This window comes from Lissotriton vulgaris, chromosome 3_1, assembly GCF_964263255.1.
Source record: "Lissotriton vulgaris chromosome 3_1, aLisVul1.2, whole genome shotgun sequence".
NCBI lineage: Eukaryota > Metazoa > Chordata > Amphibia > Caudata > Salamandridae > Lissotriton > Lissotriton vulgaris.
The window spans coordinates 664,704,060-664,731,131 of record NC_141689.1 but is presented as its reverse complement, the minus strand read 5'-3'; positions in this window follow the sequence as shown (position 1 = coordinate 664,731,131).

The following is a 27,072-nucleotide window of genomic DNA, read 5'->3' as shown; positions in this document are numbered from 1 at the left end:
GATAACCTTAGGCATAAAAATAGGAGAGCTAGCGTGGCTGGGTGAAAAGCCAGGTCTTTAGCAATTTCCTAAAGCAGGGTTCGGAGGGGGCCTGTTGGATAACTTGTGGCAGGGAGTTCCACAGAACGGAGACGTTGGCTGAAAAGGTCCGACCGCCTAGCCGGGCCTTTTTTGCCCGCGGGATGACCAGTTGGACACGGTCATTGGATCGTAGTGCACGGCTTTGAAAGTATCTAGGAAGGCGGTTTTTCAGGTATTGTGGGCAGGAGCCATACAGAGATCTGAACGCAAGCGTCAAAGCTTTGAATTTTATCCTGTTGGCTACTGGTAGCCAATGCAGGGTTCGAAGATGCGGAGAGACTGACTGCTTGAAAGGGATTCGCAGTAACAGTCTCGCAGCCGCATTTTGAACTACCTGAAGCCTGTGAGTCAAGTATTTTGGGAGGCCCAGGTATAAACCATTGGCATAGTCCAGCCGTGAGGTGACAGTCGCGTGGACAACCGTTTTTCTACAACTCTCCGGTAAGAGCCTTAGGATTTTTTGGAGGTTTCTCAGCTTGCTAAGACAGCATCCGGCCACTTGTTGACATGGGATGAAAAGGACATGGTATCATCCCATCTCACTCCAAGATTTTTTGCCGAGTGACTTGGTGAAGGGGGCGGGCCCATCTCCGTGGGCCACCAGAGTTCAGGGGCGGGGGGGACCCTTGCTGAAGAAGATGACTTCAGTTTTATTGGCATTCAGTTTTAATTTATTAGTGTTCATCCAGTGTGCTATATCCTGGAGACAGCCTTTGAAATTTGAGAAAGAATCATGCGTCATCTCCGAGTACGGAAATACCAACTGGGTGTCGTCGGCATATGAAATTGCCTTGACACCCCAGTTGGCAATTAACGTGAAAAGAGGAGCCAGGTAGATGTTGAACAGAAGGGGGCTGAGGGCCGATCCCTGCGGGACTCCACAGCCAAGAATTTTGGGTGTGGAAGAGAACGTCCCAAGTGCTACCTTCTGCGTTCTAAGTGATAGGTAGGAGTTTATCCACCCTAGTGCTCTGTCCTGAATGCCTATCTCTGCGAGCCGGCTGAGTAGGCTGGCGTGGTCCACCGTGTCGAAGGCGGCCGACAGATCCAGGAGTACCAGCATTGCTGAGTCTCCTGCATCCATCGACCACCTCACTGACTCGGCTACCTCTATGAGCGCTGTTTCTGTGCTGAAACCGGGACGGAAACCCGATTGAGTTTCATGTAGGATGTTATTGGTTTCCACAAATTTACTCAATTGTCGCTGTATAATTTTTTCCAGCATTTTTCCCGGGGCAGCTAGTAGGGATATTGGGCGGAGATTCGTAAGGTCGTCTGGGTCCCCATTGGGTTTCTTCTTTAGGGGTAGAAGAGTAGCATGCTTCCAGACGTCCGGGAAAAAGCCCGAAGCAATGGAAGAATTCCAAATACATTGAAGTATCGGGGCTACCGAGTCTGCAATGGCACTCTAGAGTTTAGCTGGGCAAGGGTCGTCAGGGGAGCCGGATTTGCATCGGCTAAGTTCTTGCCTTACCTCATTCAGTGGAATATGCATGAACTGGGTAAAAGTCTCTTCTAGCTCGCCTTTATTCGCTATGTCCTGCTTCACTGTTTTTGTTATTGGACCAAAAGAGTCGTACACTTTTTTAATTTTATGATCAAAATACTCAGAAATTTGCTCACATAGCGTAGCTGTGGGTACAACCTCTCTTTCAATGCATTTTGGCTTAAAAAGCGACTGTACCACTTTAAAGACTTGTTTGCTGGACTGTTCTGCCTGAAAAATTGAGTCCGCATAGAAGCGCTTTTTGCTTTTCCTAATAGCTTTCCGGAATTGTTTAGAAGCTTCCTTATACCTAGCTTTTTCTTCCGGACCGTAGTTTACTCTCCAGAGTCTCTCCAGTTTTTTACAGACCGCTTTCTCATTCCTAAGTTCCTGCGAGAACCAGGGAGCTGAGGGAGAGTCTCTTTTAGATAGGGCCCGGGAGGCTGGAGCAATGGAGGAAACCATCTTTCCGATCCATTCATTGAGAAGTGTAGCATCCGTATTGGTATTATTTGTCAGGGAAGGGATGGTTTGCGCAAGGACCGGGCACATAGTATCAGGGGTCAGTTTTTTCCATTGCCTCTTCAGGAAGTACCTTTTACTCGAGACAGGGGTATCATTCGCAATATTCAGTGTGAATGGGACGAGTGCGTGATCTGACCTAGCCTGACTTCTGCAATTTGAACCTGCAGTCTGAACTGTCAAAAAACCTCCTTTAATAGGGGAAGTCATTTTCTTATAAACTTTAGTAAGTCCCTCCTATGTAGGTCTTGCAGAGCACTAGCTAGGGTGCATGGTATTTAAGAATGGGACATATATAAACTTAATGTTGACATTTCACTACAAAAACAAGCTCTCAAAAGCTAATTTTACAGTGGTAGGTTCTGGCTGCCCTATAAAGAAAATTAGATTGCAGATTATTCTATAAATTTTGCTCTCTGCGTTTAGAGACACACAGAAATCGTTTAATGGCTACTTTTACTATTTATAAAACATCCATTTTACAGAAAAGGTTAGATGTTTGATATAAATTTAGGGAAAGTAACATATAGAAAGATACCTTTTTCGCACCAGAAGCTCCTGGGGACTAAATTGAGTTAAACTGCCTGCTTCTTCCCCTGCCTGGTCTTCACCTTAATGAGTTGTGAAAACTGCTCCTACAAATATGGCACTCCTCCTGCAGCTCAGGACAAAACTTTCTAGACCTGCAGAACAAAAGTAGACTGAACCTTTGAGGAGACTTGAAGTGTTAGGCCAGCTCCCACGTTTACCCAGGAGAAAGAAATGGACGTAGAGGGTCAGTTAGATGGTCTCTTTTGTAGCAAAAGGACCTCAAAGGAAGGCCTGGGTGGAGTTTGCAGAGTTTTGCTTAGTGACCAAAAAACTCTGCTGCTCTACGCAGAGTTCAGCAAAATCAGTGCAAATGGCACCATGCTCAGCACAAGTGGGGGCAGCTTCTTTGTGCCGCTCAAGTAGATTTTCTACTTGAGTGGCAGCTTCCTCAATGCAAATGAATGCTTTCTAAATGCGAGCGGTTGTGATCATTCATGACGGCTAACATTTAGAAATCTTGATGGTAGTTGATCTGGCATTGAATTTTCCTTGCTCAGCAACTTAAAGTTGATGAGCCAAGCAAAGATAAAATGTTTCATTTTTTGAGCTGAGTGTTTCTCAACCCAGGCCTAATCAAAACCTGCAAGATGTCTATTTTCTGGAGTGCCCAGCGACAAGTTGCAACTGTAAGAGGCCTTTGCCCTGCTGGTGGCTTTGTTGGAGTGAGTGCTGACCCCTAAGTGGCTTTCCCTGATTTCATGGGAGCCGTAGTTAAGTTCTGAAGGACTTATTCTCAAATCTTAAAATTATGTGAACATTAAAAATGTTGGACTTCCAGACTACTAATTAGCTCAAAAAAGGTTGAAATTAGTGCCTCCAAAGAAACTGTACACATCACAGCATGGTGCATCTCTTTCTACACCTACTTACCCTCTTGTAATTTACATGCTATCAATTCTATGTGTAAACCCCCTTCATTGAGATGCAATGACTAACCAAGAACTGTTCCAATTAAGTTGTGTTGCGCCGCTTTTGCTTGTTGCTATGAGACTGTATTGTGAAATGTGGTCATTGAGTTTTTATGTTGGCACATTTCCTTGTTATAGGTTCACAAAATGTTCCAATTGAACTGCTGTCTCATAGAAGTCCATATCACTTTGCTGTTTGCTGTTTTACATATGCTGCTCTCTCCATTTCCCCTTTAATCACTGTTAGTGATTATCTCAGTTCCCCTCTGTATTTATTCCACTGAGTTTCAATATTTGCACCAGTTCCTTACTGCTGAATGCTGGATTTTTTTCCCAGTTACATTGACTTGAAAATCTTATCTGCCTTGCTGTTCTCTGACAAAGTGCCTGCCTATGTCCACATTGGTTGATGTTTCCCTTTAGCCACTTGTGCAGGAATGTGCAACCCAGTCCCCATTATTCCTTTCTCTTTTCCTTATCCTCATCTGTCTTCCATTACACCACTACCTTACTTTTTCTACAAGACCATTCTACAATCCTTTAAACACACACTGATCTCGCTGCAGGGCCACTAATACCAGCTGAGGGTTCTCTAAAACAGAGCTCTATAAACTAAAAATAGCTTGCCCCTTAACTGTCGTATATACTTGCAACCTACACAATAAAAGCTCCTTATTACAGCCAAGTATGTTTGTGCAGCATATAGTTTCTGATCCTTTCTGGTATGGGGCCTCAGCACTGGAACGCTCTTCCTGCTGAACTCTGCTCAGTCACTCTACTCACATAATTTAAAACATAATTTAAACAACTCTCAGGGAACGCATCATATTACAAGGATGTTTTTTTCCATAACTGCACACTAATATGCCACTCAAAGGTTGTACAGATCACAAAATATGATGAATGTATGTACAGTACTGTGTTCTGCTGATAAATAAAGGCTTGCCAAAATGTGGGATAGCATGCAAGGAATTTAAATATCTTCTCTGTGATTTGTTTTCCTTCTTCTATACACAAAAGGTTTTCTTGAGTCAAAGTTGTTTAATAGATTTAATTCTACTGCATTGTATTGCGCTACCTCCATGGGATTGAGACATTTTACAACGAGCATTTTTCATGATTATTGTACAACAAGGATTCATCTTGATTATCGTACAATTAAAAATATGGAACCATACATTAACATACAAAACATTTCTTAACCTATCTCAGGATAGTATGGCATATTAAATGTTGTAATTTCAGAGTTTTGCTTTTAACAGTGAGGGATCGGCTAAAGTCTGGTAGAGTTGGTTTATCTGCAAGATGTTGCTCATTTCTTTTTTTTTAGAGAGAATATTATGAGCAGGTGAAGACAAGGTGGAGGTGGTTATTGGACTGAGGCTCACTTGTTTGATTTTAAACCACAATTTTGTGAGGGTGGGTAATAGTGGATGTATTTGTGGTCTTCAATATTTTTGTTGGGTCATTTAAGTATTTGGCGAGGCTTACTAGGGCTGTCACCTAATGATTGCTCTGACATTTTCTAACTCATAACTGCATTGTGGTGCATGGTCTAGGATATAACATTACAAGAGACCACCACTATTTGTGGTATAGTATTTTTAGGGGCAAAATTCTGTAGAATAATGCAGGCAGAAATGGGGGGCAGACACCCTCATTAATTTCGGTAAAATGCTTATGGGGTTTTGTTCCTTTGGGAGTTCATTTTAGAGATGCATGCATGCTGGACTTGCTTACTGTTCTCTGTGTGCGAGGAGGGAGTATGTGGGAGGAAGTGGTGGGCCTAGCCTCACCTTCTTTACTGCCCCACATATTCTGAGAAAGTGAGGGAACAACAGGTGCATGTGGTGGCTTGGATGTTTATTTTGAGTTCATCTAAAAACTTAGGGGGTCCTTCTGATGGCATTCAGACCGCATCTGACAGCTCAGCAGAAGCGGTCCGTCCGCCATCTGCTGCTGCGGTCCTACAGATACATTACAATGTGTGCGGTTGGAGGCAGCAGGTGAAGAGACAGTCCAAAGCTGTCCGACAGGCTCAATGAGCCTGTCAGAGGGTTAGTAATTACTACAATGGGGCGGTGCCCGTTCAGGAAACACCTTAGGGATTACAATGTTCCTTTCCACCTGCCCTTTCATGGCGGTTTTCTTGCCTTGAAAAGGCTGGCAGAAAGAGACTTTGGAAGGGACCTGGCAGGGCCTCCTTCCCCCCTGGCACTCCGCTTTGGGGCCTGCCACATGGTGCAGGGATGTTTCTACTGCAGCTTGTTTGGCAGACTGCAGCACAAGCAACAATGGAAATACATGGCCACATTGTAATAAGGGCAACAGGACAGCCGACTCCTTGTCAGGCAGCCCTGCTTCCGCTACCGTGCCGGTTGGACAAGAGTCGGACTAGCATTGTAATGATGCCCTTAATGACTTGATTATGGAGGAGGGATTTGGATTCTATCACGTTTCAAAGGAGTAATAATTTATCTTAATTTTGGGTGGTCATTAATTCTTTTGGTGACAAGATGGAGTGAGAGTTGGGAGGAGGCAGCATGAGGGTTTTATTTGTCTTTCCAGTACCGTTTATGAGTGTTTTCTTATAGAATATGTGCAGATGCATCTTTAATGACAGATGCTCTAATGCTTATGGTAGATTTTTGTATGTGACATGTGTGTTTTGGGTAGAGTTGTCCTGGGTGGAACTGCAATGATGTGGACCAGGACTGCTCTGTAAGCTTCATATTTAGAAGGTGCAGGAGGATAGGACAAGATAGATTTAGTGAAAGGACATGGCTACCAATTTTATGTTCTAGAGGAAGTATTGTGCGTGTGCCAATATTTAAACAATTCTGCAGTCAAATAGGTATATTACGTTAAGGCCCAAATCAAATTTACGTAAGACATTTATAAGAGTTCAGAAAGCAAACACAAATTTGATGAGTGAAGCAAAGGTAAAACCTGCTATAAACGTTCCTTGGCTATGTTTTATTTTGCAGTTGCATTTGTCTAACAATGCTTGAGATGGCAACTGGAGAGGCAAAGCTGCCATTGATGAGGAATTGTGAGATGTGAGTTCGAACCAGTTGCCGATGTAAAGCCACGTGAAACTCGTTAGTAGAGAAGAAGATGTGGTAAGTCAAGTTTAACAATAATGTGCCGGTAATCGGAGTTGATTTCAATTCTTTAGTTCCTCTGGGAAATAACCAATGACTAGATACCTTGAAGTATATTTTTAGGTAGCCGCTGTAAATAGTTATACTTAAATAAAATATCCCAATGATAGCCCATGGAGTCATTCACTATAATAGGGAGACACGGAATTGGCAGTTTTTCCCTCACCAGGGCTTATAAAACATCTTTTATAATGTACCTGCTTATAGTTACACATAGAGGAGACTTTAGGGATAACTTATAGGTAAAGTTAAAGTTGTTTGAGACTTTGAAAGTACCTCTAAATTCAAAGTTGAATTTGCATATAACTTTAAGGTAAAGGCAGCCTGAAAGGCAGTGCGGCCTTTAAAATAATAGCAGGCACACAGTAGTGCACAATTAAGCGGATTAAGTCTCCTGGGCCTCTAAACCTACATGCCTAATTATATACTGGGACTTAAAGCTAGGCTGTCAGTACCAATTATAATACCACCTAATTCGCATATCCTTAAAATCATCGCTCTGGTCTTGGTACTGGTAAGCAGAGGCCAGGAAAATATGGGGTGACCAGGGCAAAGATGGATGACTTTCTCACCCACCCATTAATGAATTGGATAGCTAAAAAGTGGTTGATGTTTACAAATTGGGGTATTTTTGAACTCGTAAACACATGCTGTATGAGTGTTTTGCAAGGTCTGTAAGACTGCATAGATTTGAGCTGCAGGCAGTGCATGTGAGAATATCAGGGGAAAATGTGTAAATATAGTCAAAATAGGCCCAGCTGACCATTTAAACAGGTGCACAAACAGCAAAGCAAACAAAAAACTAGCCGACTCACTGACATGCCAACCCATCGGGCACTGCTTGATTGCCCTTTAGGCCAATACGATCCTCTTTGATCCTTGGGTTTACATTCTATGACTTACTGGTTTACAAACTGCTATGAGTCAAACTCATCCCACACATCTTACCTTTACTACTGCATTTTTAGGATGAGGCACTGTAGAAAATGTCTATAAACTTGCAAACAAACCATTGAAAAAGGCTTCGACACAGCAGATAACAAAGCATTTTTCACAACAATTTCATTAAAAGTGTTTCAGCTCTCTTTTCATTTTAGCTGATCTCTCTCTTTTAAACAGAAAGCAGAGACTAACCCATCTGCTGCAAAGATATCACAAAAGTGTTTTATTCAGGAGACTTTGCCTCAGGTGCTGGAATGGATGAATACATTGGCTGTCACTTGAGTCCAGTGATTTGAGAACCGAAATAACTGTTTCTCACTGTGCACAGAAAGCATTTGGAGTAACCAAGTAGGCAAAAGAATAACACAAATAAAATAAGACATTTGGAGGGAAGCAAGTTATTTTTTTAACAGGTTGATATTCGTCCATTTAAGGTGGAAACAAATTGGATATCCCTGAAATGGACAGGCTAATGTGTTTTCCTTAGTAAAGTTAAGATATCAGCTCACATTATCGGGATCTAAAAGCTCTATGGAAATTGTTCTGAAGTGAGCTTTAAAGTTATATGTTTAAGTATACCACCTTCATGCTGAACCGAAAGATCGAAGCAGATTGGGACGGTCAGATGAGGGCAGCGAAGAAAGGAAAGGATGAAATGGCAAAGCAGGAATGGCGGTACAGGGAGAAAGGATGAAAACATAAATTGCTTCCAATAAAAATGTCCATGAGATGTTTTTAGAAAAATACTATTAAAAAAAAAAACAAGTCTGTTTGTTCACATGCTTATGATGTAAAATGTGTTATATTCCACACCGTTGTTGAGCTCAAACCTTTATAGTGACTTATATCTTGACCACGAGGGAGGCCACTTAAATGGCTCCAAATCTGAAAAAGCATAATGCCGGAAAGATAGTTGAGTCAGTTCATGTTTGCTACTTGTATGATGTGTCAACCATAGTTTAGGGGTCGAAATCTCAGGAGGGTCAACCTAGCTTTTAATCCTTCTGAGGACAATATATTTTCATGAGGTAGCTCTCTGCTCTGTTCTTCCTCCAGTAAGGAAGTCTGGTTGCGGGAAAAAGGGTAACTGTTTGAGGGGAGTGAAACCCTACTGAAGCCGCAACCTCAATCTTTTTCAGGGAGAAACAGAAGCAAACCCCAAATTAACCTGGCTTAGTCCTCTGCTAGCTAGGCAAAAAAAAGCAGACAGGCTTAATTTAGAGGCAATGTATAAAGTATTTATGAACCATTTCAAACTGAGCTAAAGTGTAAACAAAACCCAAGAAAAATCTCACAACAATTTAGAAAAGTAGAGTAGAATGCAGTAAAGCTTCCTCCAGTAAGGAAGTCTGGTTGCGGGAAAAAGGGTAACTGTTTGAGGGGAGTGAAACCCTACTGAAGCCGCAACCTCAATCTTTTTCAGGGAGAAACAGAAGCAAACCCCAAATTAACCTGGCTTAGTCCTCTGCTAGCTAGGCAAAAAAAAGCAGACAGGCTTAATTTAGAGGCAATGTATAAAGTATTTATGAACCATTTCAAACTGAGCTAAAGTGTAAACAAAACCCAAGAAAAATCTCACAACAATTTAGAAAAGTAGAGTAGAATGCAGTAAAGCTTCCTCCAGTAAGGAAGTCTGGTTGCGGGAAAAAGGGTAACTGTTTGAGGGGAGTGAAACCCTACTGAAGCCGCAACCTCAATCTTTTTCAGGGAGAAACAGAAGCAAACCCCAAATTAACCTGGCTTAGTCCTCTGCTAGCTAGGCAAAAAAAAGCAGACAGGCTTAATTTAGAGGCAATGTATAAAGTATTTATGAACCATTTCAAACTGAGCTAAAGTGTAAACAAAACCCAAGAAAAATCTCACAACAATTTAGAAAAGTAGAGTAGAATGCAGTAAAGCGTTTCACACCAAAATGACAAAAATCCAATCAAAATAACCGTAGATACACAATTTAAAGCTTCAGATAAGTAAAGCACCTACAGTACAAAGTGCCACCTGCGGTTACCTTATCATACAAGTTCAGGCCAAACAGCAATGGAGAGTGGGCCCAAAACAGGACCAGGTTAGTCCCACTGAACGAGTCACCTTCAATACGCAGCACAAGGAGATCCATTTGTGATGGAGGGGGCCCCAAAAGGCAGGGAGAGAGTCACAGATGGCTGTTGCTGTACCACGAAGAGGGTGTCATGGATAGTCATTGCTGTAGCATGAAGTGCACATCGGGCATCACAGACTGTAATTACTGGACCTTTGCATAAGAGGGAACCGCTGGCTATTGATACTGTAGCGAGAATTGCAGTTCTTATGGTGTCGGGTATCACTGGCAGTCACTCTTGCACAGTCAGGTTCAACAGAGCTTTGCATAGGCGGGTGGTGCAGGCAGCCAGATCCTGGTGCAAACAGGCCCGTTCGCGGATGCAAAGAAACCAAACTTCAAGATTTCTCTTTTTCTTTAATCTTTAAGGAGGAGCTCCACTGATGCCACACCAAGTGTCTAGCACCTAAGGGGAACCTCTTGGGGATTAGGAACACCCTCCAGAAGAAGCCAGCAGGGCTCATGCAGATTCAGTTGCAGGTAAGTGTGGATAACCAGGAAGCCTCTGGAACTTGTTATGTCACTGTAGCTCTGAATTGGAGGTCAGTCAGCTGACCCTTGGAGTCACTTCAGTCTGGAATGAAGGTTGCAAGTCCAGTCTTCCTTCTCAGCAAGCAGGGCAGCAGAGCAGCAGAGTAGCAGGGCAGAAGAGTGGCTGTCTTTTGGCAGTAAAGCAGAACACCAGTCTGTCTTCAGCAGCATCAACAGGTCCAGGAGTGTATTGAACAGTTTGGTTTGAGGGTCCAATGTTTATCCATGTTGCCAGCTTTGAAGTAGGAGAATTCCTTTTGAAATCCTAATAAGTGTTCCTGCCTCCCCTGCCCTGGCTCCAAGCTGGCTGCATGAACAATTATGAGATGACAAGTCCTTCGTGTAAAGGCAAGGTACATCCTATTCAGCTGGGAGTGCAGCTGCACTCAGCTCCACCGCCCGACATCCTGCCTGTTGATGACTCATCTAGGCACATCTATTCCCTCTATTGTGTGGCTGTGTGGGAGGAACAAACAAAGGCCTACTGCCAACTGCCCCCACCCATGTGACCTAGAAACTGGCTATAAGCACCAACAGGTTGGGGCAGGAAAAATACCAACTTTCTATAAGCGCCATTTTCAAAATTGTAACTTAAAATCTGACTTTACCATTACAAATTATTTCCAATTACAGATTCTCATACACTAAACATAACACTCCTACCTGCTCCCAATTGAAAGTAAGCACTTACCAAAGTTAATAAGTTAACCCAAGGTTATACTATGAGAGAGAAAGGCCTTGCAGTAGTGGAAAATGGATTTAGAGTTTTTCACTACAAAGACATGTAAAAGTAAAAAATTACACATCCAACCTTTAAGAATACACTGCACCCTGTCCTCCAGGCTATTTAGAGCCTTCACTATGGGTAACCTACATGTATTAAAAAGGAAGGTTTATGCCTTGCAAAGGATATCTTTTGCCAGGTTGAAATGGCAATTTAAACAGCTCATGCAGGTTGCCTTTGACCTGCTTAAAAAGGCTACTTAAGTTGGTGGTACAATAAGTGCTGCAGGTGTACTAGTAGCATTTAATTTACTAGGGACTTGCAAGTCAATTAAATGTGACAATCGGGTGTAAGCCAAGTTCACCATGTTTAAAGGCTAGCACAGAAGCAATTTAGCACTGGTTAGTAGTTGTAAAGTGTGCACAGTCTTAACAGCCATCAATTACAGGTTTAGATCACAAGAGGGTGACAATATCTGAAGCTACTTTGATGTTTATCTATAGCCTATGTTTGATAGCTCATTTAAAATACCACCAATAAAAACAGGCTTATAATACAAAGAGTTGCACTATGCAAATACACATATAGTTATTCTCACTGCCAGTCTATTTTTTCCCATCAGAGATCCTAACTACACAATTTCCTCCGGATGGAGGAATTTTGAAAAATCTTAAATTTTATGATGTGGAAACTGGGGGATTGCATCCACGTGGTGGAGATTGTGAAAAATTCCTCAGGCAAAAGGAATCAAAACATATCCTCAATTTCCGAAACTTAACCCCGCATGAATTGAACCAGGATGAGGAGTTACATTACCTCCTGTGAGAGACTTATTCAGTGCGCTCATACCCTTGTAATGTAAATTGACCAACAAGGGCAAAATGACTTACCTCCCTATTATGCAATTTTGTTAATTCATTTTTTCACTTTTTAGGTTTTTAATGTACAACGGTGTACACTGGGCACATATACATACACAAGATGGGTGGGGGTAGCATATTGAAAAGGTGAGCAAATCTCATAAATTAATTCCTGAATTCTATAATGACATGTTATATGCAAATTCAGACAGTTGACATGAAGAAAGTTATTCAGAATAATGGTATGGCAATGAATAACAAAGTGCACTGCGGTCGAATCAGTATAGCTATATTAATAACATTCATAAAGAAAGATTAGAAACATTAGAGCAATTACAATTGCACACTGGAGAGTTTTATAATGCAGACATCATTTATTTGATAGGCCCACTGGAGGGTTAGAGTAAGCTATGGTTTAATTAATTGGAACTCTGTTGCAACATTTTCATTGGAATATAGGGGCCCATTAGGATGGCGGGCTGATCGCCCCCGCCAGGCTGGCGGTAGCCACCGCCGGCCTGGCGGGGGCGATCTGCCCGCCATCCTTCCCTTAATGACCCCCGCGGCGGATTGAAAGACCGTCCGCCGCTTTTACGCACCGGTCGCCTTGCGGAAAATGTTTAATATGGTGGTGGTGTCTATCAGACACCGCCAGCAATATTAGCATAGGCATTTACCAATGCCTTTCCTTGGTGGCAGACACCCTGTGGGGGCCCATTGCGGGCCCCCAGGGACTCCAGGGGGGTGGGGGGTGCACATGGGAGGTACCTATGGTACCCCCCAGCATTGCAAAGTACAATGTGGCAAGCACCGCGCGTTGCCTGTCACGTTGTGCTTTGTAATGCACAACATGTATCTTTAGCATTGCGGCGGGCGTTGCTGAAAGCACCGCCCGCCACAATGCTAAAGATACAGGGCGCACCCTAAAGCCCCCAATGGGACCCCCGCCCATATGGCGGGTGGTCCCTTGTACCGGTAGGATGACGGGCGGACAAAGTCCGCCCATCATCCTAATAGGCCCCATAGTGTCTGCAGTGATCTCAAAATGCTATATACTGACTATGTCCACTGGAGGTCGTTATAGGTGATTCCATACACCGCAAACAAAAAGAAAATATCAGGTGTTTTGAAAGAATGGTCTGTAATTGAAATTACTTGTCAAGAAATGTCGTATGAAGGAGTTACTATTTGAGTTAAGCGAATGCGCTACATAATGCTTAGCTGTCCTAAAAAGGAAGTGATGTCACATGTGAATCCATTTTTTAAATATTTTCGATTTAACTAACACCCTGATGAAAAAATGTGGTTTCAAGCAGTCTCATAAGCACGGTCTCCGTAGAGACCGAAATGTGTAGAGTTGTGTTGCTGGCTTGGCTGTTATGAATAAAAGAACTTGAACTACACGAATGCTGTGGACATCGCTAATTTAACTCCGGGAGCGAGGAATGGCCGGGCGGGAAAGGAGACGGAATGTATATATATATATTTTTTTGTTTTTGTGGGAAAAGGTTTGTTGACAAACATTGAGACATATATATAGATTTTATATTGTGAGTGATATTTATATTTTTACCATCGTCTCTGAAGGTTTTTTGGTGCATAGTATATTATAATGATGTATATCCATAGGATTTATATTACCAATGCACATAAGAATGTATATTTTTATACTGGTTAAAGGAATGAAATAACCTCCTTTCTTTTTCCTTTTTTCACATAATGAAATTGTTATTAAATACTGAAAAATGTTTTTAAATTGTACATGTACTTTTTTAAAATCATTTTATGAAACACAGGGACTCAGAAGAAACAAGTTATAAGATGGTCGCCATGGTGGCATTTATGCAAGCACTCCACTTTCATTGTTTACTGGTCATCTGTGTAAGTGCAGGAAATAAAATGGTCATTTTTGTTTACACACGCCTACACTGACGAAGCCGTGAAGCGAAACGCGTTTGTTGGTCTGTATTAAACATTTTGCATTCGGAGACCTGTGTGCTTTCCTTCTTTCAACATCGGAATGGATGCTGATTTGTTTTGAAATATATATATATTACCTACTGGCGGTCGCCAGTAGGTAGTTATAGTTAGGGCCTATTATCCACAGGAAAACCGCAATATTCTATTGGCAATAACTTTGGCATCAAATGGTGAATCTTCTTGAAATTTTCCAAACTTATCGCCAGCTCAGGTGTGCTCCGTCCAAAAGTTTGGGTGTGATTGGTCAAGCGGGGTCCAGAAAAAAGGGGGCCCAAAATTTTTTCCTCATGCAATTTCCCATAGGACCTTTAGCCACGGCTACAGCCTGAATGGCTGAATGGAATTTCACCAAATTTGGCAGAGAGGTAGTCCTCAGTTCTGACTTGTGTCATTCTATTCAGTAGTTCCTGAGAAAATTACGGTTAAAGCCATTTATATATCTATGGGTGCGTTAGATCTGCGGATTGTGCGAGGATTGGCATCGAAGCATAAGCACACTGTCTTGATCATGTGTTCAATGGTAATTGGCTGTCTAGCAGTTGTAAACATTCGAAACCAGGAACTGTTGGCAGCCATTTTGTGCCTTGGTAGAAGCGAGGCTGAGGAAGTCAGTGGAATATGTATTCAAAACGGAGAAAGGGGGCAGGGTAGAAATAATTTTACCCTGTAGACCTGCTTAGGGGATCCTAGAAGGACCCCCAGGGCCCACATTACTTATTTTTAAACCATGATGCGTGGACTGTGCCGTAAAATAAATAGAATAAAAATGAGTTTTTTTTAAATACTGCCTCTCTGGGGGGTTAAATTCCGGGGGCAAAATTATTACATTTTATTTGGGGCCCAGAGGGGACACCCAGCCTCTGGGATCATCAGCGCCTGGGGCTAAAAAGAAAAGAAATGGTGGGGGGAGGGGTCGAAGGTCCTGAAAGCCATTGGGACCATCACACATTAGGGATTTATGTATTGTAGGAGGGGGACTATATGGCTCCCCTCCTGGAGCACTCAAGGGCCCCGTTACCCACCGAGGCTACAAAAAAAGTATGGCTAGGGAGGAGGGCTGTAAGGTCTCCTAAGCCCCGGGGACTACCAATCCCTGGGGCATTATGTATTGTGGGAGGGCCAGTTCCTGCAGTATTCTGGGGCGTCCATCCCGCCCTCCCATAGCAAGGAAATCTGTTCTCTCTTTCAAAATCAAAATCAGATTGCTTTTCTACATGGGGAGTTGTATGTTAGTAGCTTGTGATGTGAAAAAGTAATGCCGAGTCCCAAACGCGTAGAAATTGTGCATCAAAGGCGCTGAAGTTGCGCTCCATACAGATTATGAGTCGTGCATCCAGCGTGTGCACACCAGGGGGCCGCACTGAGCGCTGTGCTGGGTGCGTGACTTGTAATTTTACCGTAAAAAAATAGCCCCTATCAGTAATTTCTAATATCTCTGGGGACCCTATCAACTGGGTCTTATAAAAAATGTTGGGGACCGTGAAGAGAGCTACAATGCCCCTACGGTCCCTCCAGCTTCCCGCGTTCTTCGGGAGTCAGCATTGCTTTTCCGCAAGGTGAGATGCTAACTTGTAAGTGGAAATGCAATCTGCTTTTTATTTTGAAAGTGAGAACAGATTTCTCTGCTCTGTCTTTTAAAATGCAAACTAAGTTTGCTATGGGAGGGCGGGAGCCATGAGACTCCGGCCCTCTCAAAGCAAGCAGCAGTGTCCTGGGGGTAGGCACCCCAGGACACTGCATGTGCAGGCCGTCGGGCATTGCGGTCTCCAGGGCTCTCGAGGGCTGTAGGCATAGGATCACAGAGTCTGTCTCTCACAATACACAAATTTCCAGGGATGGTGGTTCCCAGGGCTTGAAGGGGGTCGTTGAGGCCAACACACTTCTAATTTTGTTGGGTGGGCCTTGGATGCGAAAGTGGTGCAAGGGGGTTGTAAATCTGGTACACAATGTTTTGTTTTAGTTTGCTTTTCTTTTTGATCTTGTAGAGGATCCAGGGTTAATATAACGGTTTTTGTAAAGCCAGTACCTTTCAAATATACCCCCAAATGGCTTTCTGCCTGTTACCATAGTAAAAGTTCATGGAACACTTAAATGAGCAGAGTTTAAAAGTTCACCACACTATGTTGGAAATGGAAAAAAGTTACTGTGCTGGAGTTTTTAAACTTTTCCACAGGACCCGTTAGTCGTAGGTATAAACTCTGGTAAATATCTGGTAAAGAGTTAGCCTCAGATTATACTTCAAATTATGAATATAATTTCTATTGGGGACCACTTACCCCCCTCCAAAAAAAAGAAGACGTATATACTTTTTTAAAATTAACTTTTATTAAAACAATAAATAACTGGAAATGTAACTTAAAGATAACAATACAATAAATAACTAGAAACATAACTTTAACAAAACAATATAATAAACAAAATGTAATATGGAATCCAATAGAAGTACGGTAGGTAATCTAAAGAACAAAAAAGAAAATTAGTGTTTAAAATTAGATCAATGTGACTAAATGAGGTCAAACATTACAAGTCAAAATAACAGTTAAAGATATTCCTTTCTTTTAACGTGTGCAGTGTGCCTGATACATTTCACTTGTCTTATAGGCTTGCGTTCAAGCGTTGTCTGTATGGAAGAGCCTACTGCGTCACATTTCCATTACAGATCAAAAGGTCCTTAAAATGATTCAGAGATAAGACAGAATTAGGTGAGAGATGAAGTCAATATGCAGGACAATATTCTTTAGGGCTCATTTACAAGACTCTTTTGCCAGCTTTGTGCTACTTTTCTCATGTTGAAAGTGACGCAAAAGTGGCGCAGGGTGCTCGTAAATAAGGTCTTTAATTTCTAATGAATTTAATTGGAGGCATTGTATATCTAGGTCGCTCTGCTTACCTTGTGTAAATACTGTGGCCAACAGAGTTCTCAACTTGAACTCAGCTTTGGTTAGTCACGGCAGAGTGGACAACAGCGTCCATAACTTTAAAAGAGAAAGAGAAATGATGTGAGAAGGAGAGAGAGAGAGAATAAAAGAAAAAACAACATTAAAACTGAGAGAGTGAAAGTTATAGATGGAGTAGTTAATAGTGGAGAAAATACTCGTAGCTCACCTTTTGCATTGGTTGTGTGTCCAAGTATGTGCTGGTTCATAGTGCACCCTCCAGTTTAGTGATCTGAAATATAGTGTATAGTGTTAGTCATAGTATAGTACTTACAAAAGTGGCGTAAGGGGCTTGTAGATTTGCCTCTCAGACTGTTGTAATCTATCTATTGTCACTGCTCGGAGGAAATTGTACATTCCTATGCAGTAAAGCTGCTGCACACTACCCACTCTCTCTTTTCACAGATAACTTGTTGTTGTTTCGTAAAGAAGCTTTTTTGCTTACCATGTGCCATTGGTGTTGTAGCAGCCTTCTCAAACTTTGTTACGATGGCCACGCATCATCACTGAATCCTCGATTGTTGAGTTTTAGAGGTGTTGGGGGGGCACCAATTTGTGAAACACAACCGGTAAGATAAAAAGGAAGTTAACATTGTGTGTAATTTTTTATCAAAGGAGAGAGGAAGTGAGAGAATGACTGCAAAGAATATTCGCAGCTCAACTTTCTGTCATCAGTGTGTTTTTCACCATGTGCTGGGACATAATGCACCCTGAAGCTCTACATCTAAAAGATAGTAAAATAAAGATGTTATGTTTGGTAATTGTTACCATCTTCATGTGGAGTTGAATAACATCAGCCTTTCACACACGTTCCCTCTAACATTTAAAAGAACTACTTGTATAGTTTATATTTCGGACGTTTGAGCGATCATAAAAACGTTCCTGCTATTGGAAAAAAATAATGTACATGTTTGTTCAAAAAAAACTTTATTTCGGTCAAAATGACCTAAAAAGTGCAAGACACGGTAATCAATCACATTTAAAATTACATCAGAAATTCAATTATAATTGAAAATAGTAATATTACATTTTACACAAATATTACAATCGAAAACATTCAAATTAATATTAGTGAGATGTACTAGGCAGAGGTCAAGCAATTACTTTCGGAGAGTGCATAGTGCATTAATAAATACATAAATTAGCTAAAAACAAAGATGTTAAAAAGGAAGAACAATAGCCCTTGAATTTAAAACTGTGCAAAATACTACAGAATGATTAAGTCAACTTACTATGTTAGTATTATTAATTCATAATGGCAATATCAATGCAGCACTTCAAAGCTTCAAAAAAAACCTTCTGGTGCACCACATGGAGAATAAAAAGCCTGCAACTGAGTAGTCTATTGGGATGCTACAATCAGATTTCAGTATCCTAAATACTTCAAGACAGCTCCTATTGCCCACATTTCTACACATCTGGAACAACCAGTGTTTCCTTGCTTTCTGATAGCCTGGGCAGCTAAAGAAAACATGGAGCTCTGATTACTTGGGGTGGGCACATGCTGGACACTGATGTATTTGCTGCTCACTCCACTTAGATGTAAAACAGTGGAGAGGAATCACCCCATGTCTGTACTGTATATAGAGCTTCCTAGCCGCCGGGGGATTAATAAGATCTATTACTGTTTCAAAGTGAGGAATATCTTTGATTTCTAGAAAGGCTTTAGTAAGTTTCCCAATTCTAGAGGAATTATGAAGTTGGGCCAATATGTACTCTTTATGAAGTACCTTCAATGTGTTCCTAGTTATTAATAAACAGGCTGACTCAGGTTCTGACCAACAATCCCCTAAACCCATGCTGATTAGCAAGGATTTAATGTGGTTGAACCATGGGACCTTTACTGCAGCCCGTACCCTCAAAACCTCTGGCAGTTCCTCCCTAAAGGATATAGGTTCGGTAGTAGACCACAGACAGCGCCAATACATTATGGGTTTGAGACTCGCCACATCGGCAATGGGTGTGATTCCCATATCAAGACGTAAAGGGACCAGCGGAGTGCTGCGTGGCAATCTGAATGACTGTCTTAGAAATTGGTTCTCCACCTGCGTTAAGTTGTCAAGCTTTAAATGTCCCCATAGCTCTGCACCATATAAAGCCCCACGTCTAGCTTGTGCCCTATAAATTTCTATTGCTGGGCTAACTATTCTTTTGCTAGACCTGTTGAGAACCTTCATGATGCCACCTGAAGATTGTGCTAATTTTAGCATAGACTTCGTGATGTGAGCCCCCCATTCCATAGACTCGGAAATTATGATTCCTAAATACACAAAAGATGGCACTCTCTCAAGAGGGTTGCCATTTAAAGACGGGTTGGGGCGTGTGCTTTTCGGACAGTTAAATGCCATTAATGTGGTTTTCTGTAGGTTTATTTCTAAACCTCTTTCCCTACAGAAAATCTCAAATTTATCCAAAATCCGTTGTAAACCTGTTGGCGATTTAGCTATCAATAGAGTGTCATCCGCGAACATCATTGCCGAGATTCTACAAGAGGCTAGCTTGGGGGCATCTAAACCTTTTTCTGCAAGGAGGGCGTCAATCAAGCCATTGATGTAGAGGCTAAAAAGGGTCAGCGCGAGCATGCAACCCTGGCCTACTCCACAATTAATAGCTATAGGTGCTGTAGGTTCATCATCCTTACCATGCCTAATTTGTGCATAGTTACATTCATGTAGACGTTTAAAAAGTTGAACTAAATAATCAGGGACCCCCATCTCACCCAAGACCATCCAGAGTTTCTCCCTGGGAACTAAATCAAATGCAGACCTCATGTCTACAAAGATTAGGTAGAGACTGCCTCTTGCAAGCTTATGGTCTTCAAATACAACAATTGCAATCTCAGTACTTGGTCCAGGGTCGATAGCTTCTCCCTGAACCCAGCCTGCAAAGCGGACAGTACCCCCCCCCTCTCTTCCATCTAGGATTGTAGCCTGAGGAGTAAAACACGTGCAAATACTTTCTGCGGTTTGTCTAATAAGCTGATTGGTCTATAATTGGTTGGGAGGAGTGGGGAGCCTTTTTTTAAAAATCTGAATATTTCCACACAAGGCCAGCTCGCGGGGATCTTCATACCTTGCATAATTGCATTAAAAAGCATCCAGAAATATGGGGCCCAAGTGGCTGGTTCACTTCCCCTTCCATGCTCATGACAAGGTCAACTCGTCATGGGTTTTACCTGCCCTGTGCTTATGACGAGTTGACCTTGTCACAAACAATTGGGATCCTGAAATATCAGCACAGGAGGGGGAAACCCCTTAGCACCCAAGGTGTTAAAGAGGTCTCCAGGTGTCTTGTCCAGGCCTGGAGCTTTACCAGGGGCTATCCTTTCCAATGCGCCCTTTATTTCTATTAAACTTATAATTGGATTGACAAAACTGTCTGGCGCGGGAGTTAATTCCCTGTTAGCTGTGGAGCTAGGCACTAGCAAATCACAGCTATCGGTAAGGGTCACTCCAAGTAATCGCTCCTTGGGATAGAGGGATTCAAATTTCTCCCGCCAGACCTCTTCCTCCAGGTTTGGTTCAGCCACACATCGGGGGTGGCTGTTCCTAAATTTACCACTCCCCAGAAGGTCCTCATGTCTCTTTCCCCTAGTGCAGTGTTTAGGGTGGCCCAATTTTCATCTTCCCACCTCTTCTTGGCTTCTAATATGACCGCTTTTAATTTACTCTGGATGTCCTTATAAAAAGACAGTCTTTGGCTTTAATAGATGTTACCAATGCCTTTTTTGTCTTACGACAAGATACATTATACCAAGGGTGAGAAGGAGGCTTATTCCGCTTCATGCATTTGTTTGGATAGGAAAAATCAAGAGTGGGTCCCCTAATTTGACATTATTCATTTCGGCCTGCTGTATGTCTATACCGTCTCCACTAGGGCAACATAAATTGGACACCTCTCCAATAACAGGTAACAGGGCATCGTATAAACTACCCATTTTATCCTCAGATTAGCGGAAGTTGGTCCATCTCACTCTCTTCCTGCAGTTAGAGACCACCACCCTGGGATCAATAGGATTATCTAAAAGGGACATATTACCCGTATTCAGAGCTTTACGTTCTACTACTAGCGCATAATGATCTCTATCTAAGTATGGGATAATTTTAAAATCCATCATCCTATCCCAGGAATGCGAATTAATAAAAATATAATCTAATATGAACCCACGATTTTTGCTGTAGAACGTTTAGCCATTCGATGATTCAGATAAGAATCTCCCATTGCAAGCTCGTAAAGAATGTCTTAATGTGAGACAACTCATCTGAATCACAAATGGGGACCATTTTTTAACTATTGGACATCTTGACTCTGGAGTTTTCAGGACATGGTCCTCATCAACTAAGCTATCAGAAGATTATCCTTCTAGTGATTCAAACTGGCAATTAAAGCCCCCACCTACTATGATCAATTGGTTATCATGAATAGAACCTAGAAAGGAAGATAACTCTTCCACCGTATTGGATTTGTTGCCCCTGTTAGTAGATCTTGAATATACATGTATTACATGTATACATGTATTAGGACAACAGGGGGCTTGGAGGGAAACCGCAGCAGGACACTTAAAATGTCAATTGACCCAGTATTAATTTGTTTCGCAGTGCACCCCAGATGTGATGTAAATGTCAATGTAAATGTAAATGTGGGATACTTGTAAAGCGCACTGTTACTCTACCCGAGTGTCCTGGCGCTGTAGACCGCTGGGGAACCCGTCCTGGTTTTCCTTGTGAGATGGTCCCTTTCTGGGTATCTCCAGGGTGAAACCAGGCATCCCCGGCGTCTGTGGGGGGCCGTTGTAGAGATGAGGCAAGCTTAATGCCCAGAGTTACCGAGTGTGTTCCCTGGTTAGAGTAGGCACTGAGGCGAGAATTATCGAGTCCGTTGACCCCTGGTCCACGACGCTGCCGTGTCGGGAATTGAACCCTGGTCCCGGGCTGTTCTCTGCTTACAGTTCTGCCACCTCTAACCAGTTAGGCCCCCAGATGGTCTCCCAATTCTCCTCGATGTTGCTGAGATATTGAAGTTGGCGTAGCCTTGTTTGGGGACCTCTCTTCTTACCCATGTTTCCCGGAACATGCAGATGTCAAATTGATGAATAAAGATTTCCCATTCTGGGTCATCTAATTTGCTGTTAAGGCCTGCAATGTTCCATGAAAGAACCCTAGTTACCTGGGAATTCAATGTATTCATATCAGAGGGCACTACTATTGGCTGTTTCGAGGGCACATTGTTTGATCCAGTGGCTTCCGTGAGTTTTAACCCTAGGTCCACTGTGTGTTCAGTAGTGTCAGAAGAATGAGTGGACCCACGATCGAGGCGGTTATTACATCGGGAACCGCTCATGCTCCCTTTGACTATACTGTCCTCAATCTCATGATTTAGAGCTATAGAGTTGCCCTGACTCTCTAGGTCTAGTGTTACAGGGGGTGTTCCCTCTTTAACATTTAAGTGTGGTTCCTTCAGTCACTCTACTCCCTCAAGGGGACTAAACCTGTTACCAGTGTAAATATTAAAAATAGGAAAATTATGCAACAGCTAGACAGGATGTTGAAATACCGCTTTTTTGGGAGCATATCTCCTTCCTAACTCATAAAAATGACCTTGCTGATAAGGTCTAATTGGAGGATAAAAATAACCTAAGGGGAGTAATACGGTGCTACCCGTATTCCTCCCAAATTCAGATGCTAGAACATAATCAATAATACTTTGATTTCTAAAATTGATTACCACGCAATCTCCTTTAATATCTTTGTGACGTTTGCCTATCCAACCCACTCTTCTCGTGGTTAGAATCTCATGTGTGTTCTCATAACCAAAATTGCTATGATTTGTTAACCAATGGATAGTTTTATTTTTTAACTCTTGATGTGTTTCTGATGATCCTTTCCTTAATTCTGGGACCCCAGCAAGCACCAGTACGTATGGAGCTGACTCCGGTGGTAAATTGATGATTGGGGGGAATATGTTTGATTTTTACATTCTAAAACACTACAATCCTGGTCTAGGGAATTATTGTTCTCCCTCTGCCTTGAGCTTTTCCCGTAATCCCCTCTATTTACTGATAGTGTGGAAGCCTGATTTACCAAGTTTGTAGACACTAAAGGTTATCTCTGTATCAAGATTTCCTTTTGCTTCCTGTGGTGCTGGGCGATATCTTCATTTATCGGGTGAGGACTTCCCTTAGAAGTTAAAGGGGAACCATTTTGCAAATTATTCATAGTTGCCTGGATGTCATTTTGTAAATAACTTCTAGTGGGTTGGGGGCACAGCAGGCTAACTGTACTGGGTAAAGTTAGACATCTCTCTATTTTCTAGCCATCCATTCAACTTTGCTGATAACCCATCTAACCTTGCCAAAACAGGAATTAGTTCTTCCTTAACAATCCGTCTCATTTACTGCTGAGGTTTTGTCACCAACAGTGTAACCCATGCGGGCTGGTCATTAGTGGGTTCTACCCTAGCCTCAGTGTGGTTCCCCCCTAGGTTACCTGTTTCCGTACCTAAATCCTGCACTTTTTTCCTTCTTGCTGGCAACTTTACGTTTTTTAGTTTTTCTTTACATTTTCTTCCTGGGCACCTTGGGGGAGTGACCTTAGGTGACTCTATAGTCAAGGGTTTCTCAGTTGTGGGCTGGTCTTTAGTGGACTCTATACTTGTTAGCCTCTCTGTGCATTCTATTTCAGTGGCAACCACTCCTAGTGCTTTCTCCAGCATTCTGTCTATGGACGTAGGTTTAGAAGTAGTGTTTGGGGGAACTATACCTTGTTGCCTCTCAACACAAACCCTCTTCCCCATCCTAGAGATACAATCATCAAATGAGAAAAGAAGGCTAGTTGGAACCTATATTAAACAATTGTAATCCAGAGAAACAACAAAAAATCTAAATGGGGAAACCATGACCACATAGAATCCAGTTAATATTGTATCAGAAATCACGTTTGCTGAAATAATAGAGTCAATACAAGTGGCCAACTTTTAAGAGTAGCTTTTAGTCCAGTCCAAATTGCAAAGTTAGGGGGGTGGCCCGGCCTGGCCTCTGACGGCCGCAGACGGGCCCTCCCTTTGCCCGAGCTTTGCCAGGGCACGCCCGCGCTGCAAGAGTCTTTGTGTTGATTTAAGTGCCTCCGGCCGCTTGTTGATGACGTCGGTTGTGTGCGCCTCGCGGGGGAGCCTGGGAGATGAAGTCCCAAGAGCCCTTGGCAACCCCACGAGCAGCGGGCGCAGAGAACAGGAGTCGTGAGTGCAGAGCCCCTCCGCGTTCTGGAGTCAAGGAAGGAGCACAAGCCGGCCCCAAGCAACAATCCTGGGCCGAGACAAGATCGGTGGTAAGTCAAAAGGAATCCCACGCTGCGGGAGGCACTGGGTTGATTTAAGTGCCTCCGGGCGCTTGGTGATGACGTCGGTTGTGTGCGCCTCGCGGCGGAGCCTGGGAGATGAAGTCCCAAGAGCCCGAGGCAACCACACGAGCAGCCGGCGCAGAGAACAGGAGTCGCGAGTGCAGAGCCCCCTCCGCATTCAGGAGGAAAGGAGCACAAGCTGGCCCCCAGCAACAATCCCGGGCCGAGACAAGATCGGTGGTAAGTCAAAAGGAATGTACATGCAATTTGATACACTATATAGGACTGCGTTTGTCGAAACATCTGCATCGCTTTTTTGTATCCAGTCTGCTGCAGCCCATTGACTCCCTCCGATATGCACCCAGGCCTCAATACTCACCTTTTTGTGGACAGGACACCTTCTGCATCATGTAGTCCAGATCTGCCACTAAGAAGTCTCATATATGGTGCTGAGTCTTGGTATCGGTATGGCTAACAACATACTTGTGCTCCCATCATCATTGCAGGTTCCTCACCTGCTCAGTTCTTCTGATACCACTGACTCATTGACCAAAGAGGCCACACACGTAGTGTTGGGCCCCCCTACTCAGTGGTTCAGGTCTACATGAGGCGTTTGAATCACAAGGACGGGCCATCACAGTGCTTGGGATGGGAGCAACTCTAAAATGGTGTAGAGCACGTGCCCCCCCGTCTTTTTAGTGTCGCGTGTGTTGTGACGCAGGTGTTGGATGGGTGTGGTGTGGGTGTATACCAGCCATGGGGGAGTGTGTGTGTACCGTTCTGACAACTAGACCTGGAACTAAGAAATCACTACAATTAAATCCGGGCAATGTTTTGTTGTTATGTTTTCCTGGAAGCTTAAGTGGAGGTGGCTGGCCTGACGTATGCCAGTGCTGCGTGAAGCTCTGAACCATGATTCCAGAGCTATGGGCGTGGTCCCGTCGTGAGCTATATGAGAAATCAAGTGTTTGGGGTGTCCGTTTTGTAGTGCTGACGTCACCCGGGTCTTAAGAAGAAATGTGTCATTATATCTGTAAAGTCCCACAACTTGGCCTACATGGAAGGTACCGTTTATCACTGACTCTATATTCGTTCATAGTTGCATACATAAAAGATGTTGGACATGACGCATTTCTGCAATTATGAATCATTCAGTGGAGTGTTGTAGCTGTAGTAATATTGGGCTGTGAAAGGTTTAAGTTGCAGTTTTTGGCACATAAAGGGCAGCTAATATATATATATATATATATATATATATATATATATATATATATATATATATATATATATATATATGTATATATATATATATATATATATATGTATATATATATATATATATATATATATATATATATATATATACGTATGTGGTTATTCAGGTACACTGTAGAGCTTGGTGCTGGAAAATCAGTGTTCTAGCCTCGGAGTTGCGTCCAGATCCTGTTATTGTAGAGTAATGAAGTAATGTAGGCGTGCCTGAAAATGTATTAGTTTTGGGTTGATTTTGCGCTATATAAATATGCTAAAACAAAATTTCTAAAAAAGGAGGAATAGCCCACACTTACTGTCCCAGGTAAGATGGTTGCATATGCTATTTATAGCACAATATAATGTGGTAGGGCAGAGGAGCAACATTTTACAAATACAATAAATACACAGACATAGATAGATGGTTGAAGTGGGTACGGGCACGTGTGCTCGACTTCATTTTATTAATAAATTGTTGTTGGTAAGAAGTAGAATAGTAATCATGATATCATATTCAGATATTTTATCATGAACGGTTTATGACTTCTGCGGTACAAAGGTAGGAGCATTCTTTGTCAAATAATACACAGAGGATTCTATTGTAAAGAGTTCATGAATTGTGGTGGACTGAGGTAGGGGCGGTTTGTGTGGAGCCTGCGATAATCTGTGGTCCAGGCAGAAAGCATTGGTAAAAATGTGTTTTGACTATTGAATTTTGCCTTAACAAGGGCATGTGGCGATTATTTACTGTATACAGAGTTAGTGGTATGTCTGTGTTTATCATGTGCTCACCCTGCGATGATGCGTGGTCTGAACGGGCTGCACCATTTGAGATGTCATCAGAGATATCGATCAGTGATGTCACTGACCATGTCATGAATGATGTAATATGTAACATCACCAGTGGATTGTGGGCGCAAGAGTTACAATTAGTACAACTAACTATAGCAGAGGAATTTCAATGGTTTTGTATGAGTGAAATGTCCAGTTAACTATAACATTCCTAAAACCTATGGTTTTTTCAGTACATTTCTAAGATTTTTAAATACTAATTCCTAACTATAACCTGCCTAAAACCTATGTTTTTTCAGTGAACATATATATTTATATTTTCACTGAAAAAAACAAAGGTTACAGGGATGTTATAGTTAGGAAATAGAATTTAAAAATCCTTAGATATTCACTGAAAAAAGGAATGGTTACAGGGATGTTATAGTCAGGCTGACATTTCACTCTTACAATACCAGATAAATTCAGCAGTTATAGTTAGATGAGCTAACTTTAACTTGCACCCTCACAGTGCACTGCTTTGGTTTTTTCTGTGAATTTCTAAGGTTTTTTTAAATGCTAATACCTCACTTTAACTTACCTATATTGTTTGATTTATCATTGAATTTCCATGTTTTTTTTTAAGTAGCAATGGTCTTTGTAGAATGCTGTTGAAAGGGGGCAGGGCCTCTGACCATCTCTCAGAAATCCCGCTGAGTAGGACTTATAGAAAGTACCAGGAGGGCTTCTTGGTTCCCAAGGTTCTTTAGCAACCAAGACAACTTTATTCCCCAATCAGTAGCGTGCCATGAGATGTTTGCAGAGTGATGCAGAAAGGGTATGTGGCCTCTGAACACCTGTTAGCAAACTGACTGTGTAGAACTTGCTGGAGGTAGCAA